The following is a 16293-nucleotide window of genomic DNA, read 5'->3' on the forward strand; positions in this document are numbered from 1 at the left end:
GCCTCAATTTCGGTCATATGAACAGAATTCTAAAACTAAATGAAATTAATTAAAATTGAAATATAAATCAAAGTAGAATATTATAACTAATTTTGAATTTCAATTTACTTCTACATCTAAATCTAAATGAAAATGTAAATAAAAAATAGAAATCTCACCTGAAAAAATGTTACTCCAAAACTTCAATTTACTCCTATTCAAAAACTCCAATCTAATCCTCCAATAACCTCCACCTCTTCCTTCCTGCAAAAACATAAAATGAAAATGAAATGAGGAGCCTTGGTTTTATAACTTCTGAGAGGCTCCTCATATTCCCCAACAGACATCTCTTCACATTCCACGAATTTGTTTCAAATTCCCCCACTCCCCGCAAAAAAAAAGCATGAATGTGCATGCAAAATTATATTTAACAAAAAAAAAAATCATATTGAAATTATTTCGCCCCTATTTTTTCGGGCCCTATTTTTTGGGTCCTACTTTTTCGGGCCCTACTTTTTCGAGCCTATTATTTCGACCTCCATTTGGCTTCCTATTATTTCGGCCACCTATTATTTCGGGAACTCTTTTTTAATATTTAATTTGAAAGTTTGTAACTGCTCCCAATTCTTTTTTATTGACAAGGAATCTTGGCATATTCTCGTGCTGGGCATTTGTGCTGCCATTGTATAGAACGCCTCTCGGCGTAATCAAATATATTTTGAATGCAAATCTAAATTTAAATCAAACATGCAAGACTAAACTATTAAATGCAAGCCTAAACAATTTTAAATAAAATTCTAAATCTAAATTAAACTAATTAAAATTGAAATCTAAATCAAGTGAATATTATAACTAATTTTGAACCTCAATCTACGTCTAAATCTAAGTCTAAATGAAATTCTAAATAAAAAATAAAAATTTAAAATAGAAATTTCACTTGCAAAAAAATTACTCCAATATTTCAATCTACTCGTGCTCAAAAACTCCAATGTAATCCTCTAATAATCATCACCTCTTCCTTCTTACAAAACATAAAATGAAAATGAAATAAGGAGCCTTTGTGTTATAACTTGTGAGAGGCTCCTCATATCCCCCAATGGACGTCTGTTCACATTTCACGAATTTGTTTCAAATTGTCTTGCTCCCACAAAAAAGAAGCATGAATGTGCATGCAAAATTATATTTAACCCAAAAAAAAAAATCATATTTCAATTTTCAACAAAATTTTCGACCCTATGTTTTTGGGCCCTATTTTTTGGGTTTTATTTTTGAGCCCTTTTTTTTTTGTCCTATTTTTTCGGGCCTATTATTTTGGTCTTCAATTGCATTCCTATTATTTCGAACTATTAATTTGGCCAGCTATTATTTTAGAAATTTTTTAATTTTATGGTTTAATAATTTAATAGTTAATTTAAAATTTTGTAACTTCTCTTTTTATTGACGAAGAATCTATTTTGGCATATTCTTATGCTCATCATTTGTGTTGCCATTGTATAGAATGCCTCTCAACATAATAAATAACTACATATTTAAATTATAACAAAAAAAAAATAGTTTTAATTATAAATTTGAGTACATTTATTTAATTTCATAATTTAACATTTCATTTTATAATACTTTAATATAAAAAAAATTATTTTTAATCTAAATTAATTTGTATTTACTAGTAAATAACTACATATTTAAATTGTAACCAAAAATAAATTTTTAATTATAAATTTGAGTACATTTATTTAATTTCATAATTTAACATTTCATTTTATAATATTTTGATATAAAAATTATTATTTTTAATCTAAATTAATTTATATTTACTAGTATTTGCACCATAAAAAGGTGCAATGATTATGTTGATAAAAATATATATACTTCCACATATTTATTTAATATACTAATTAAGACTAAATAATTTACATTATCATTTTTCATATTTTATTTTCATAGTGCAATATGAGGAGATGATTGACTTCAATTTGCTCTTTCATTTGTTTAAAAAAGATTTTTTTTTCAAAAAGGGCTTTGCTTTGATGTTGGAGAGATTGTAGACATCTTCTATACATTGTTGGTAATGTTAAGTTTCTCTTTTTCTCTTTTTAGGCATTTTCTTATATGATTTTTTATGTAATTTTTGGTAGTAATTAATTTTTGGTAGTAATTAGGCAATGGTTAATTAACCATAAGTTGATTTTATTTAAATTGAATATTTTTGGGTCATACATGTTTCTATATAATTCTAGATTTTTTTTAGTCAATTCATTTTTTAGTTTAATTTTTAATATATTATACATCACATTTTTTCAAAGTACATAATTTGCATAAAAATATTAATTTTACTTTCAATAACTTAAAAGTGATTTGTTTTGATTTTAAAAAAAAATATTTGTTTTGATTTTAAGTTTTTTTTTTTCTTTATTATATACTTGTTATTTTAAATGCCTTGTATTTATTGATAAATTGAAAATATAATAATAATCATTTAATATCAAATAATAATAATAAATTAAATATTTATTATTAATTATGAACACAACAATGTTATTATTATAAATTTATTAATTAAAATATTCAAATACAACAATAAATATAAAATACTATTAAATTATAGGTTGAATTGAATTCTAAGAAAATTAAACAAATTTATAAACTTGATTAGAATAATCTTAAATTTCTTAAAATACTTATTCAATTGTGCATAACTTTGAGGACAATTTAAAATATAAAAGACATATTTTAAATATAATTCACATACACAACAATGTGTCACTTAGTGGCTTAGCACTTGTCTTTTAAGTATTATTAGGTTTTTTTTTTTTTTTTTTTTTTTTTTTTTTTTTTTTTTACTGCAGGAATCGGTGCAACACGGCCCCCCTATAAACTGCAGTGCGCCTGGTAAACTTTTTAACGTGACCGGTAGCGCTGGCGCGACACGCCCATCGGTACCACGAGGACGGGGGAGACTAGAACCCGTGACCAACCCCCTGCAACAGGGAAGATTTAGCCAACCGAGCTAGGGCCCCCACCCTAAATTTGAAAACATCTCTCGTCTTGGCTGAATGGGCCCCTCCACATAAGCTTTGCCATGTCTTGAGTGTAAATTTAATTATATATTTATTATATGTATTAAGATTATTAGTTTTTATTTGTATAAGCAAAACATTAATCTCACATAAGTTTCACACATTATAATACAAATATATATAATGTAAGTAAAATAATAATTTTATTGTTTGACAATATAATATTTTTTAATTAGCATAATTGTCTTTTAGTTTAGAAGTCAATAGTCGTTATAATATTTATTATAATAGTACTCTAATATTAAATAATTAATGTTTTAATTTTAGTTTTAAATAAAGAAAATAAAAATAATTATTTAATAAATTTGATATTAGCAGTGGATGAATGAAATTTTCACAATATATTTGTCAATACAAACATTTATGAAATATGATTTTGAAAATTTTAATTATATGTGTGTATCGTAATTCATTAAAAAAATTAATTGAATTCAATAATTAGATAAATATCATATATAATTTTTGTTTTAACTTATAAGATTTTGATACAACAATCCTTAACCTACTATAAGTACTAATAAGTGAAAAAGAAAATATTAGAGTTGCTAATTGCTACTATATATGTAAGTACAATTTGAAATCAATACATTTGTTGCATGTTACACATATAATAATAAAGTAGACTACTATTTAGAAATGAAATAAAATAGATCTATCAATATTGAATTTTAAATTTCCCTAAGTATTATGAATATGAATAAATAACATTTAAAAATGTTACAAAAATCCTCCAACTTTAAGCTAAACCCAATCCATCAACCATTGAACTCTTCTCTCCAAAATAATATATATATTACGCCGAGAGTAATCATTCTCGAGGTGCCTATTTTCATTTAATCCTAAGGTTATTTTAATCACAGTTGGGATTTATGAAAATGAAAATAGGCGCCTCGAGAATGATTACTCTCGGCATAATATATATAGAGGTATATATAAGCTAGTGGCAATCGCGGCGCAATAGGAAAAGTATTTTTAAATTTTTTTCTATTTTTTTAAGGTAAGTGCTGAATTATTTATTTCTTTTTAAATACAATTGTATAAACTTACTATAAAATTATTCTTGAATATTTTTTTTTAAATTCTATATATGGTGTTTATTTGCATCACTTTAATTTAGTTTTATTTTAAGCATATTGTTACGTAAAATGTTATATTGAAGAGTAGAGTTATAGTTAGGGTTAGGGTTAGTGTTAGGGTTGGGGCTATTGTTAGGGTTTGAGTTATGGATAGGGTTAGAGTTACGGTTAGGAATAGAGTTACAATTAGAGTTAGGATTAGCATTAGAGTTAGGGCTAGGGTTATTTTTAGGATTATGAATCTTGTTAGGGTTATAGTTAAGGTTAGGTTTAGAATTAGACTTAGAGTTAATGTTAGGATTAGGGTTAGAATTTGGGTTACAAATATAGTTAGGGTTAGGGTTAAGGAAAGGGCGAGGGTAAGAATAAGGGTTTAGGTTAAACATATAGTTAGGGTTAGGATTAGAATTAGAGTTAGGGTTTGAGTTAGAGGTAGAGTTAGAATTGGAGCTTGAATAAGGGCTAGAGTTAGAGTTTAAATTAGGGTTATAATTAGGCTTAGGGTTAGGGTTAAAATTAGATTTACGGTTAGATTTAGAGAAAGGGGTAGAGAAAGGGTTAGTTTTAGGGTGATGGTTAAGATTAGGTTTATATTTAGAGTTAGGGTTGTATATAGAGTTACATTAGGGTTAAGGTTAGGGTAAGGGTTTGAGTTGGGGTTAAGGTTAGGGCTAGGGCTATGGTTTTCATCTAGATTAAAGTAAGGATTAAGGTTAGAGTTAGAGTTTTGAGTCAGGGTTAAGGTTAGAGTTAGGGTTAGGTTACAGTTTTAGTGAAGGTTAAACTAAGGATTAGGGTTAGGATTAGAGTCTAATTATGGTAGAGTTAGATTTACAGTTAGGGTTATATTTAGGGTTAGAGTTAGGGGTAGGATTATGGTTTAAAAAAAGTAATTTTCTTTTTGGCATATTGTAATGTAAAATGTTATAGTCAAACATAGATATATGGTTAGGGACAAAGTTACCATTACAATTAATGTTAACCTTAGGGATAGAATAAGGGTTAGGGTTAGCATTAGGATTATGGCTGGAGTTAGGGTTAGGGTTTGAGTTATGGTTAAGGTTAGGGTTAGAGTTACGGTTATGGTTATTGTTAGAGTTATTGTTAAGGTTTGGGTTAGAGTTATGTTTATGGTTAAGGTTAGGGTTAGAGTTATGGTTATGGTTAAGGTTTGGATTAGAGTTATGTTTATGGTTAAGGTTAGGGTTAGAGTTATGGTCATAGTTAAGGTTAGTGTTAGAGTTATGGTTATGGTTAGGGTTAGTGTTATAGTAAGGCTAGGGTTAGGGTTTGAGTCAAGGTTAAGGTTAGAGTGAAGGTTAGGGTTTGAGTCAAGATTAAAGTAAGGGTTAGGGTTAGGGTTAGAGTCCAATTATGGTAGTGTTAGATTTAGGGTTAGAGTTATGGTCATGATTAAGGTTAGGGTTAGGGTTACTATAGGGCTCGAGTTAGGGTTATTATAGGGATAGGGTTAGGGTTTGAGTCAGGGTTAAGGTTAGGTTTAGGATTAGGGTTAGGGTTTTAGTTAGGATTAAAGTTAGGGTTAGGGTTAGGGTTGGAGTCTAGTTATGGTAGAGTTAGATTTAGGGTTAGAGTTAGGCATAGAGTTATGTTTATGGTTAAGTTTAGGGTTAGAGTTATGCTCATGGTTAAGGTTAGGGTTAGACTTATGGTTATGGTTAGGGTTAGGGTTAGGGTTAGGGTTATAGTAGGGCCAGGGTTAGGGTTAGGGTTAGGGTTATGGCTTGAGTAAGGGTTAAGGGTCTAGAGTTATCGTTAGGGAAAAGTTTTAAGCCAAGATTAAAGTTAGGGTTAGGGTTATGGTTAGAGTCCAATTATGGTAGAGTTAGATTTAGGGTTAGAGTTAGGGACAAAATAATGTTTATGGTTAAGGTTAGTGTTAAAATTAGGGTTAGGGTTAGTGTTAGAGTTAAGGTTAGGGTTAAGGTTAGAATTAAGGTTAGGGTTAGTGTTAAGGTTAGGGTTAGGATTAGAGTTAAAGTTAGGGTTAGCATTAGGATGAAAATTAGGGTAAGGGATAGGGTTTGAATTAGACTTAGGGTTCTTGTTAGGGTTAGAGTTACAGTTAGGGTTAGAGTTAGAGTTAGGGTTAGGGTTAGGTCTAAAATTAAAGTTAGAGTTGGGATTAGGGTTAGGGTTAGAATTAGCGTTAGAGATATAGTTAAGAATAGAGATAGAGTTAGGGTTAGGATAAGGGTAAGAATTAGGGTGAGGGTTAGAATTAGGGTTACAAATATAGTTAGCGTTAGTGTTAGGGTTAGAATAAGAGTTAGGGCTAGGGTTAGAGATAGAGTTAGAATTAGAGTTCAAATAAGGGTTGGAGTTAGAGTTAGAGTTAGAGTTAGGGTTATATTTAGGGTTAGAATTAAGGTTAGGATTAGAATTAGTGTTAGAGATAGGGTTATGGTTAGTGTTAGGGTTAGCATTAGGGTTAGGGTTAGGGTTAGTGTTAGGGTTATGGTTAGGATTAGCATTAGGGTTAGGGTTACAATTAGAGTTAGAGTTAAAATTAGAGGTAGTGTTAGTGTTAGTGTTCATATAAGAGTTAGAGTTAGAATTAGAGTTAGAGTTAGGGTTCAAGTTAGAGTTAGAGTTAGGGTTCAAGTTAGAGTTGTGATCAGGGTTAGATTAGGGTTAAGGTTAAAGTTACCTGATTAGGTTTAGGGTTAGGGTAAGAGTTAGGGCTAGGATTAGGATTAAAATTAGGGTTAGGGTTAGAATTAGCATTAGATTTAGGATTATAAAGGGTTAAGGTTAGGGTTAGGGGGAGAATTAAAGTTAGAGATAGAGTTAGAGTTAGAGTTAGGGTTAGGGTTAGGGTTAAAATTAGAATTATCTAGTTAGAGTTAGGGTTTGTATTATTATTGTTGTTAAGATAATTTCTGGGTTACTAATCATATTATAGCTAATAAAATTATAATTAATAAATATTATTACTCTTAATTATAATTATAATTTAGAGTTAGGGTTAGGGTTAATTGTAATCACACTCTCTCTCACATGTCCCATTCTATAATTCCCCCCCCAATAATGTATAGCCTCCCCACTCTCCCTACGTTGTTTTCTTTGTCCATCTCTTTCTCTGCATTTATACATCTCTCCCTCCATAATTATTGTCATTGTCTATCACTATCTATCATACTCTTCCTCTCCCCATCATTGTCTACATCTCTTTTGGGCCTTATATATTCTTTTTCTTATTTAGCTCATCTCTCCCTACTCCCCTTCTATATATATACATCTCCTGCCCCCTCTAATCATCTCTCTCTCTCTCTCTCTCTCTCTCTCTCTCTCTCCCCCACCCCGCTCTTTTTGCCTCCTTATTTTTCACTACATCTATCTATGTCTACCTCATGTCTCTCATTCTCTCCCCCTTGTCTCACTCTTTCCACATCACCTCATGTGATCTCTCTCTCTCTCTCTCTCTCTCTCTCTCTCACACACACACACACACACACACACACACACACACACACACACACACACACCATCTTCATGTTTATATATCTCTAAAATGCTCTATGTATGTCTACCTCATGTCTCTCACCCTCTTCCCCTCCTCTCTCTCTCTCTCTCTCTCTCTCTCTCTCTCTCTCTCTCTCTCACTCACTCACTCACTCACTCACTCATGGCCTCTCTCTCTCCACCATCTCCATCTCCATCTATTTTGGACCCTTCTTATGCTTTTTCTCTCCATGGCTCATCTCTCCCCCTCTCCCCTTTTCCTTCTACCCCTCTAAGATTATCCTCTCTCTCTCTCTCTCTCTCTCTCTCTCTCTCTCTCTCTCACACACACACACACACACACACACACACACACACACACACACATTGCATCATGTTATTTATCTCACTCTTTCTCTGTATCACATCGCCTCATGTTAATATTCTCTCTCTCTCTCTCTCTCTCTCTCTCTCTCTCTCTCTCTCTCTCACACACACACACACACACACACACACACACACACACACATCATCTTCATGTTTATATATCTCTAAAATGCTCTATGTATGTCTACCTCATGTCTCTCACCCTCTTCTCTCTCTCTCTCTCTCTCTCTCTCTCTCTCTCTCTCTCATGGCTTCTCTCTCTCCACCATCTCCATCTCCATCTATTTTGGACCCTTCATATGCTTTTTCTCTCCATGGCTCATCTCTCCCCCTCTCCCCTTTTCCTTCAACCCCCTCTAAGATTATTCTCTCTCTCTCTCTCTCTCTCTCTCTCACACACACACACACACACACACACACACACACACACACACACACACATACATTGCATCATGTTATTTATCTCACTCTTTCTCTGTATCACGTCATCTTATGTTAACTCTCTCTCTCTCTCTCTCTCTCTCTCTCTCTCTCTCTCACACACACACACACACACACACACACACACACCACCTCATGTTATTTGTCTCTCTTTAAATTTGACTTCATTTCTAAAGTTTGTCCCAATTTATAATTTTTGTTTGTATTTCTATAATATAAAATCAAGTACATTTAATAGAACTTAATTATCTTTAATAGTTTTTTATACAATTAATAAATTTAGGTAAAATTTTATAATTTTTATATTTGATTTAAGTAACAATTTTATTATCTTTTCTTTCTTTAATATAAATATTATGTTAAAATTCATTTGTAAAATCTAAAATAATTTCTAAACTTCAATATTTTACAACCTCCAAAATTTTATTATTTTAATAATAAAATAAAATTACATATATAAAAATCTTTATTTTTAAGATTTGAAAAAATAATAAACTTTCATATAAAATGAAAATTGCAAGCGAAACAGTAACCAAAAAAGATTTACAGAAAGTTTTTCCTTTCTACTTTACAATTCATTACCAAAATAATAGCAGATTTTCAAAAGAAAGAGAGTATTTGTGAAAATAAAAACTTTCTGCAATTATCTCAAACTGTTATTACTAAGTTTTTCTAGATTTAGTACTATTCTCTGGATGAACTCAGAGATATTAATAATCAATATTTGTAATAATAAAATTAAAAACAATATCAAGACTAACAATAATTATAAAAAAATTTAAAATAGCAGCAACAATAATAATAAGAAAAGAGCAATTTCTTTCAGTGTTTTGTCTCTTCCATGCACCGTTTAATCCAATAGTCATGCACCAATTCACTGAATAAGGAAGAGAATGTAATATGTAGTTTGAACTTTGAGTTTTTAGAATCATGAATTTACGCATGAAATACGGAGAATCAAGCAGTTATAAATTATTAATCACAAGTTCTACAGTTGTCTATGTTTGTTATAACAACAGTTACATAGGAATCTTGGGCTAGTCTCATTCGATAAAATTAGATTAAGTACAAAGTTAGTCTTGATTGTAGTGTAGTTAAATAAGCATGCGAAAGTCCATATGAGGCATTTCTCAATATAAAATATGGCAATTGTAATATATTTTAAATAGACGAATTAATACAAAAACTGAAGTTTTTTCTCCATTCTCGTTTTGCTGTAGCAATTGTGTTTTTGATATTTTTGATAAGTGTTGTAGCATGTTATATTTAACATTAAATTAATCTTTATTATTATATTTAATAGTAGTTTCAAACATTATTAAAAAGACTCTAAATACAACCAAATCACATAATCTAAGAACTAAAACATAAGTACCCATCACAAGAACAGTTAGAATGCCCAAAATTGCTAAAATAATTGCACCTGCAACTGTCATTACAGAAGCATTGATATTATGAGTTACAAAAAAAATTTGAATGTATTTATAAGAATTTTTGCTCAGAGATTTCCTATAACATTGTGTTAATACCAAATTTCCCTTTTTTTCAATTGTATTGCTAAGAAAATCACCATGGCCGCATTCTATATCTAGAGCAATTATCACATTGGACAAGTCGTTCAGCATTGACATAATTATTTGCACCATTTTCCAATGAAGAACCCCATCAGAATGCCACATGCTAGACATCGTGATAAAATTACAAACCGGTGGGAATGAGCCAGAACCTCTCAATCTGCACTTAACCAGATTAAACCACCGAAAGCATAGGTAGGAGGAAAGAACCTATGAATTGGAGCCGCAACAGAGCCAATTCCAAATGCATATCCAGATCCAAAGTCAGTCATTTATCTTTAATCCATTCCCATTCAGTCCCAGCAACGTGCTAATAGGGTCAAGAAGCTCCATGCATGAGTCAGAAAAAAATTGATAGATCTGGTTAGGAAAGTACATATTGGACCAAAATATTTTAGAAATAGAAAAGAAGACACCCCTAAAACACTCCCATCAAGCACCATTAACAATGAAAAGTATTATAAAATATATTTATCAAATAGATTTTGAATACAAATCTAAATCTAAATCAAACATGCAAGACTGAACTATTAAATGCAAGCCTAAATAGTTATGAACAGAATTCTAAATCTAAATGAAATTAATTAAAATTGAAATCTAAATCAAAGTAGAATATTATAACTAATTTTGAATTTCAATTTACATCTACATCTAAATCTAAATGAAAATGTAAATAAAAAATAGAAATCTCACCTGCAAAAATGTTACTCCAAAACTTCAATTTACTCCTATTCAAAAACTCCAATCTAATCCTCCAATAACCTCCACCTCTTCCTTTCTGCAAAAACATAAAATGAAAATGAAATGAGGAGCCTTGCTTTTATAACTTTTGAGAGGCTCCTCATATCCCCCAACAGACGTCTCTTCACATTCTACGAATTTGTTTCAAATTCCCCCACTCCCCACAAAAAATAAGCATGAATGTGCATGCAAAATTATATTTAACAAAAAAAAAATCATATTGAAATTATTTCGTCCCTATTTTTTCGGGCCCTACTTTTTCGAGCCTATTATTTCGGCCTCCATTTGGCTTCCTATTATTTCGGCCAACTATTATTTCGGGAATTTTTTTTTAATATTTAATTTGAAAGTTTGTAACCGCTCCCAATTCTTTTTTATTGACAAGGAATCTTGGCATATTCCCGTGCTGGGCATTTATGCTGCCATTGTATAGAACGCCTCTTGGCGTAATAAATTATTAATATCCAAAATGTGTGTGTTCATCATAAATTCCCTCATATATCTGTTTCTAGCAAATTGCATTCACTTTTAAAATCTTTACATAAAATTGTTCTACATTCCATATTAGACTTACCTAAGAAATTTGTATAAAGCTTAACAAAAACCAAGTCTTTCACATTCATTGAGAAACATCAAGACAACCACCCAAAACTTGTAAATTTAACAAAAGAATCTCTCGACAGTGGATTTGAGCGTGAGCATCAATGGGCCAATCGCTAAATCGCTGACAAAATTACCTTGATTGCAATTTGTTTATTAAATAAAAAATAAAAAATGCTTTTGAAATATTTTTTTAAATTAATTATTAAATCTTTAAAAATGATTTGTTCAGGGAATTTAGTCGGTTGCATAGACGCTTCCCGCAACACTTGACTTGACCATCAGGCGGAGGGACATTCTGGCCCTCATTTCAACTGGTGGCTTTATTTCTCTTTGGAGTTGGAATCTCATTCTAGAATACACAACTATCATAAATATTTAGCCGAGTCTTTTGCTGTCAAAAGTTTTTTTTGCTCTCTTACACACAAGTAATGAGTCCATTGCACATGGACATATAAAATAAAATAAAACAAACTTTGCCCTATTAAAACTTAGGCTAAAGATTTATAAATCAATCCATATGAAAATAGAAAGAAAACTACTTTTATTCTTATTTTCTTTAAAACTTGTGTCCTCCTGAATTCCTCCATCATAATGACACTTTCTTCTCCTAGATTAACTTCTATAGAAACATATAATTTCTTGATACATACATCTTCAGTTTTTTCTTCTTATAACTATTTCCACCAGCGCTCTTTGTCTAAACTTTCTTCTATTTTTTAACAAAAAGTAATTTAAATACTTTCAAACTCAAACAACAAGTTTTTACAATTTCTTGCATTTATCAACATAAATTTTCTTGGGTACTATAGTATCACTAAATAGTAAAGATTTATCAAGAATAATATGTTCACATAAAAAATGTATTAAAAAAATTAGATTGTTCTTATTTTCTTTATGATCGTCTAGACTGCTGGAAAATGTTCAAGAAAAATTAGATTGTTCTTATTTTCTTATTTTCTTCTCCCCTTCTCCCCTGTCCCACGTAAAAGCTAAAGACATTTTCTACAAGATCAAGAAAGCCAGATCCGTTTAAGCTAATGATTTTTCCTCCAAAAACAGAAAAAATGCGCTCATTCAGGTTGAAGTCGATCAGATTGAAGTCGAAGGAGAAAACTCATAAAATGTGGCAGAAAGCATCATATGCGCACGCCATACGTGTCTTTGAGCCCAGAAATTGGGTGAAAGAAGCTGCAATTCAGAGATCAGCTACTTACGACCACTTACAATATGATTTTTGTTCACAGCAATAAAGAAATGGTCCGAAAGCAGCTTCTGAGAAGGAAAATGGCGATGACAATTTATTGCCAGAATGGTCCAAGTAGATTGAATAAGAATGCACATTCCAGTATTCAATTTATACAGTTCAATGTTCAATTGTAATCAGACAATGCATATGCCATTACCTTTACCCCTGCCATCCCCTGCCAATCTCAACCTAACAGCCTTGTTTAAGGAGGGTCGTTTGAAAGAGGCTCTGCACTTTCTTCTTACTACACACAACCCACCTGTAGATTGTTCAACATATCTTCAACTACTACATACATGCATTGCCAAAAATGCACTTTCACAAGGTAAACAATTCCATTCTTTCATCGCCCACAGGGGATTTGCATTCGCTGTGGGCACAATTTTTCAGAACAAGCTTCTCAGTATGTATGTCAACTGTGGGGATTTGGGGGATGGCCGTAAAGTTTTTGAGGACATGAAAGAACAAGACAGTTTCTCATGGAATGCTATCATTGCAGCTTACAGAAGACATGGATTTCCTCGTGAGGCATTGAAAATGTTTTACCAAATGCAAGGAATAGGTGTCCAACCTAATAAGCTTAGCTTTTCCAACTTACTCCCAGCTTGTGCCAAAATAAGAGCGCTGAAAGAGGGTATGGAGATCCATAAAAGCATAATAGAAGGAGGGGTTGTGTCGGATGTTGTAATTTCGACTGCCCTGGTGGATATGTATGCAAAATGTGGGATTGTCTACAAGGCACGCAAACTGTTTGACAAAATGCCTCTGAGGAATGTTGTCTCGTGGAATGCTATGATTTCTGGATACGCACAAAATGGTGATCTTGATGAGGCTTTCAAGCTTTTCAAAGAAATGCCTCTACCGGATTCCATTTCATGGAATGCCATGGTTGCAGGATATGCCCAAAATGGTTTGGTTGAGCAAGCATTGGAAGCATTTAAGCAAATGCAATTGGAAGGTTTGAAAGTAGATTCCAAATCCCTTACCAGCATCCTCCCAGCCTGTGCCAAAATGGGAGCTTTGGATTATGGTTTGGAAATCCATAAAAGCGTAATTGAAAGGGGTTTTTTGTCAGATATCATAGTTGTGAATGCCCTTATAGACATGTATGGAAAATGCGGAAGCATGTACAAGGCGCGTGAACTGTTTCAGAAAATGATACGAAGAGATGTGATCTCATGGACTGCGATTGTTTCCGGATATGCACAAAATGGTTTTCTTGACGACGCTTGGAGACTTTTCGAAAAGATGCCTCAAAGGAATGTAATATCATGGAATGCGATGATTACAGCATATGCACAAAATGGTTTCTTTGATGAAGCATTAAGGCTTTTCAATGAAATGCCTCAACCAGATGTCATCACTTGGAATGCCATGGTTGTAGGGTATACGCAAAATGGGTTCTTTGAAAAAGCCCTAGAGATGTTTATGGAAATGCAAATGGCAGGTTTAAAGCCAAATTCCACAACCTTTGCTTCCATTCTCCCAGCTTGTGCCAAAATGGGAGTTTTGGAACAGGGCGTATACATCCATCAAAGTATAATTGAGAGTGGATTCTTGTCAGATGTTGTAGTTGCGAGTGCCCTCGTACACATGTATACAAAATGTGGAAGCATACAGAAAGCACGCGAACTGTTTGACAAAATTTCTAAACGAGATGCAGTCTCATGGACTGCAATGATTGCAGGATACGCACAAAATGGATTTGTTGAAAAGGCATTGGAAACTTTTAAACAAATGCAATTGGCAGATGTAAAACCAGACTCCACAACCTTTGCGAGTGTCCTCCCAGCCTGTGCCAAAATGGGAGCTTTAGAACAGGGTATGGACATCCATCGAAGCATACTTGAAAGTGGATTGTTATCAGATGTAGTTGTTGGGAATACCTTGATAGACATGTATGCAAAATGTGGAAGTATACAGAAGGCAAATGATCTGTTTCTCAACTTACCTCAAAGAAATGTGATCTCTTGGAATACCATGATTGCTGGATATGCACAAAATGGTCTTTGTAAGGAAGCTCTCAAGATCTTTGAACTAATGCAGCAATCTGCAACATACCCTGACCATGTAACCTTTGCTTGTGTTTTATTTGCATGCAGCCATGCAGGTTTAGTGGACGAGGGCTGTAAATATTTTAGTGGCATGAGCAACTCGCATTGCATTATGCCTGCGATTGAACATTATGTGTGCATAGTTGATCTTCTTGGTCGCGCTGGCTATCTTGAGGAAACATTGAACTTTATAATCAAGATACCAATTAAACCTTTGGTGGTTATGTGGATGTGCTTGCTGGCTGCCTGTAAATCACACAGAAATCTAGGACTGGGAGCTTTTACCGCAAATATCATTATAGAACTCGATCCTAAAAATACTGCCAGTTATGTTCTCCTTTCAAATATCTATGTGGAAGTGGGCCAATGGAGTGAGGCACTGAATGTAAGGAAAATGATGAAAGATGGAGGAATCAGCAAGATACCTGGATGTAGTTGGATTGAAGGCCATCAAATGGTACATGTTTTCTGTGCAGGAGACAGATCACACCCACAGACACAGGAGATCTATGCAAAGTTGGAAAATTTGTCTTTGGCAATGAGGGCAGCAGGGTATTTTCCAAATTCAAAACATGCTCTGAATGATGTGGAGGACGAGGAAAAAGAATCCTTCCTCTGCCACCATAGCGAGAAGTTGGCAATTGCATTTGGCTTGTTAAACACACCCCCTGGAGCAGCCATTAGAGTTGTCAAGAACCTTCGAGTATGTGTTGAATGCCACACTGCAACCAAATTAATCTCTAAGGTTGTTGCAAGAGAAATTGTTGTGAGAGATGCGAGCAGGTTCCATCATTTCAAGCAAGGACAATGTTCCTGTGGAGATTATTGGTGATTTTAAGTGAGGCATGCTGTGAACATAGCCTTGTACCATAAAGACCTGCGATGACAACGAAGGAACCAAATTCTCTTTTCTCTCTCTAGAAAATGTTGAAAGCATTTGCAGATCGAGGCTAAACTGTTCATCACGAAAGAATTAGATATTCACTTTGGGCCCGTTTGGTGAGTGGAATAGGAATACGTATTCCAAAAATTGTGAATTCCTTGTTTGGATGCACCAAAACGGGATTGGAATACGAAGCAAAAATGGAATACGTATTCCATTTTTGGCCCAAAAATGGAGTTTTGCAATTCCACCAAAATAGGTGGTATTGGAATACGTATTCCTATTCCATTTTTATTTATTTTATAAAACATAAATTTTCGGGTCCGCAAATTCCCATCAAATATTCGCTGAACCAAACGGAGAACAGGAATACGTTCTATTCCAGAATACGTATTCCGGAATACGTATTCCAGAATACGTATTCCGGAATACGTATTCCAGAATACGTATTCCTATTCCGCTCACCAAATGGGCCCTTTAGGAGGTTATACGTATGACATGCAATGTGCATCACTACCTAAATATACTGTTAAAATCCTCATTTATGATACCATGGAAGATTGGACTGTTTTCAGAAAGCTTATATCTCTTTAAAATGGAAAGCTGGAGGAAGTGGAGGATGGAAAAGAGCAAAGGGAAAGGAAGGCTTGAAGAAAATGGATCGATGTTTAGGCCTGCAGTAAACTTTAGAGAAGGGCACAATCAATTCAACGCTTGGAGACATTTTCTTGAACCTCTGGCATCTTGTTTAGTCCTTGTCTGAATTA

General features: G+C 33.0%; 1 pseudogene; it reads left to right on the plus strand.

The window, feature by feature from the left end:
• Positions 1-12428: 12428 nt before the first annotated feature.
• On the plus strand, positions 12429-15847 carry LOC149556518 (pentatricopeptide repeat-containing protein At2g22070 pseudogene; annotated as a pseudogene).
• The last annotated feature ends 446 nt before the right edge of the window (positions 15848-16293 follow it).

Source organism: Cupressus sempervirens, chromosome 5 (assembly GCF_028749045.1).
Source record: "Cupressus sempervirens isolate cs-2001-9-10 chromosome 5, ASM2874904v1, whole genome shotgun sequence".
NCBI lineage: Eukaryota > Viridiplantae > Streptophyta > Pinopsida > Cupressales > Cupressaceae > Cupressus > Cupressus sempervirens.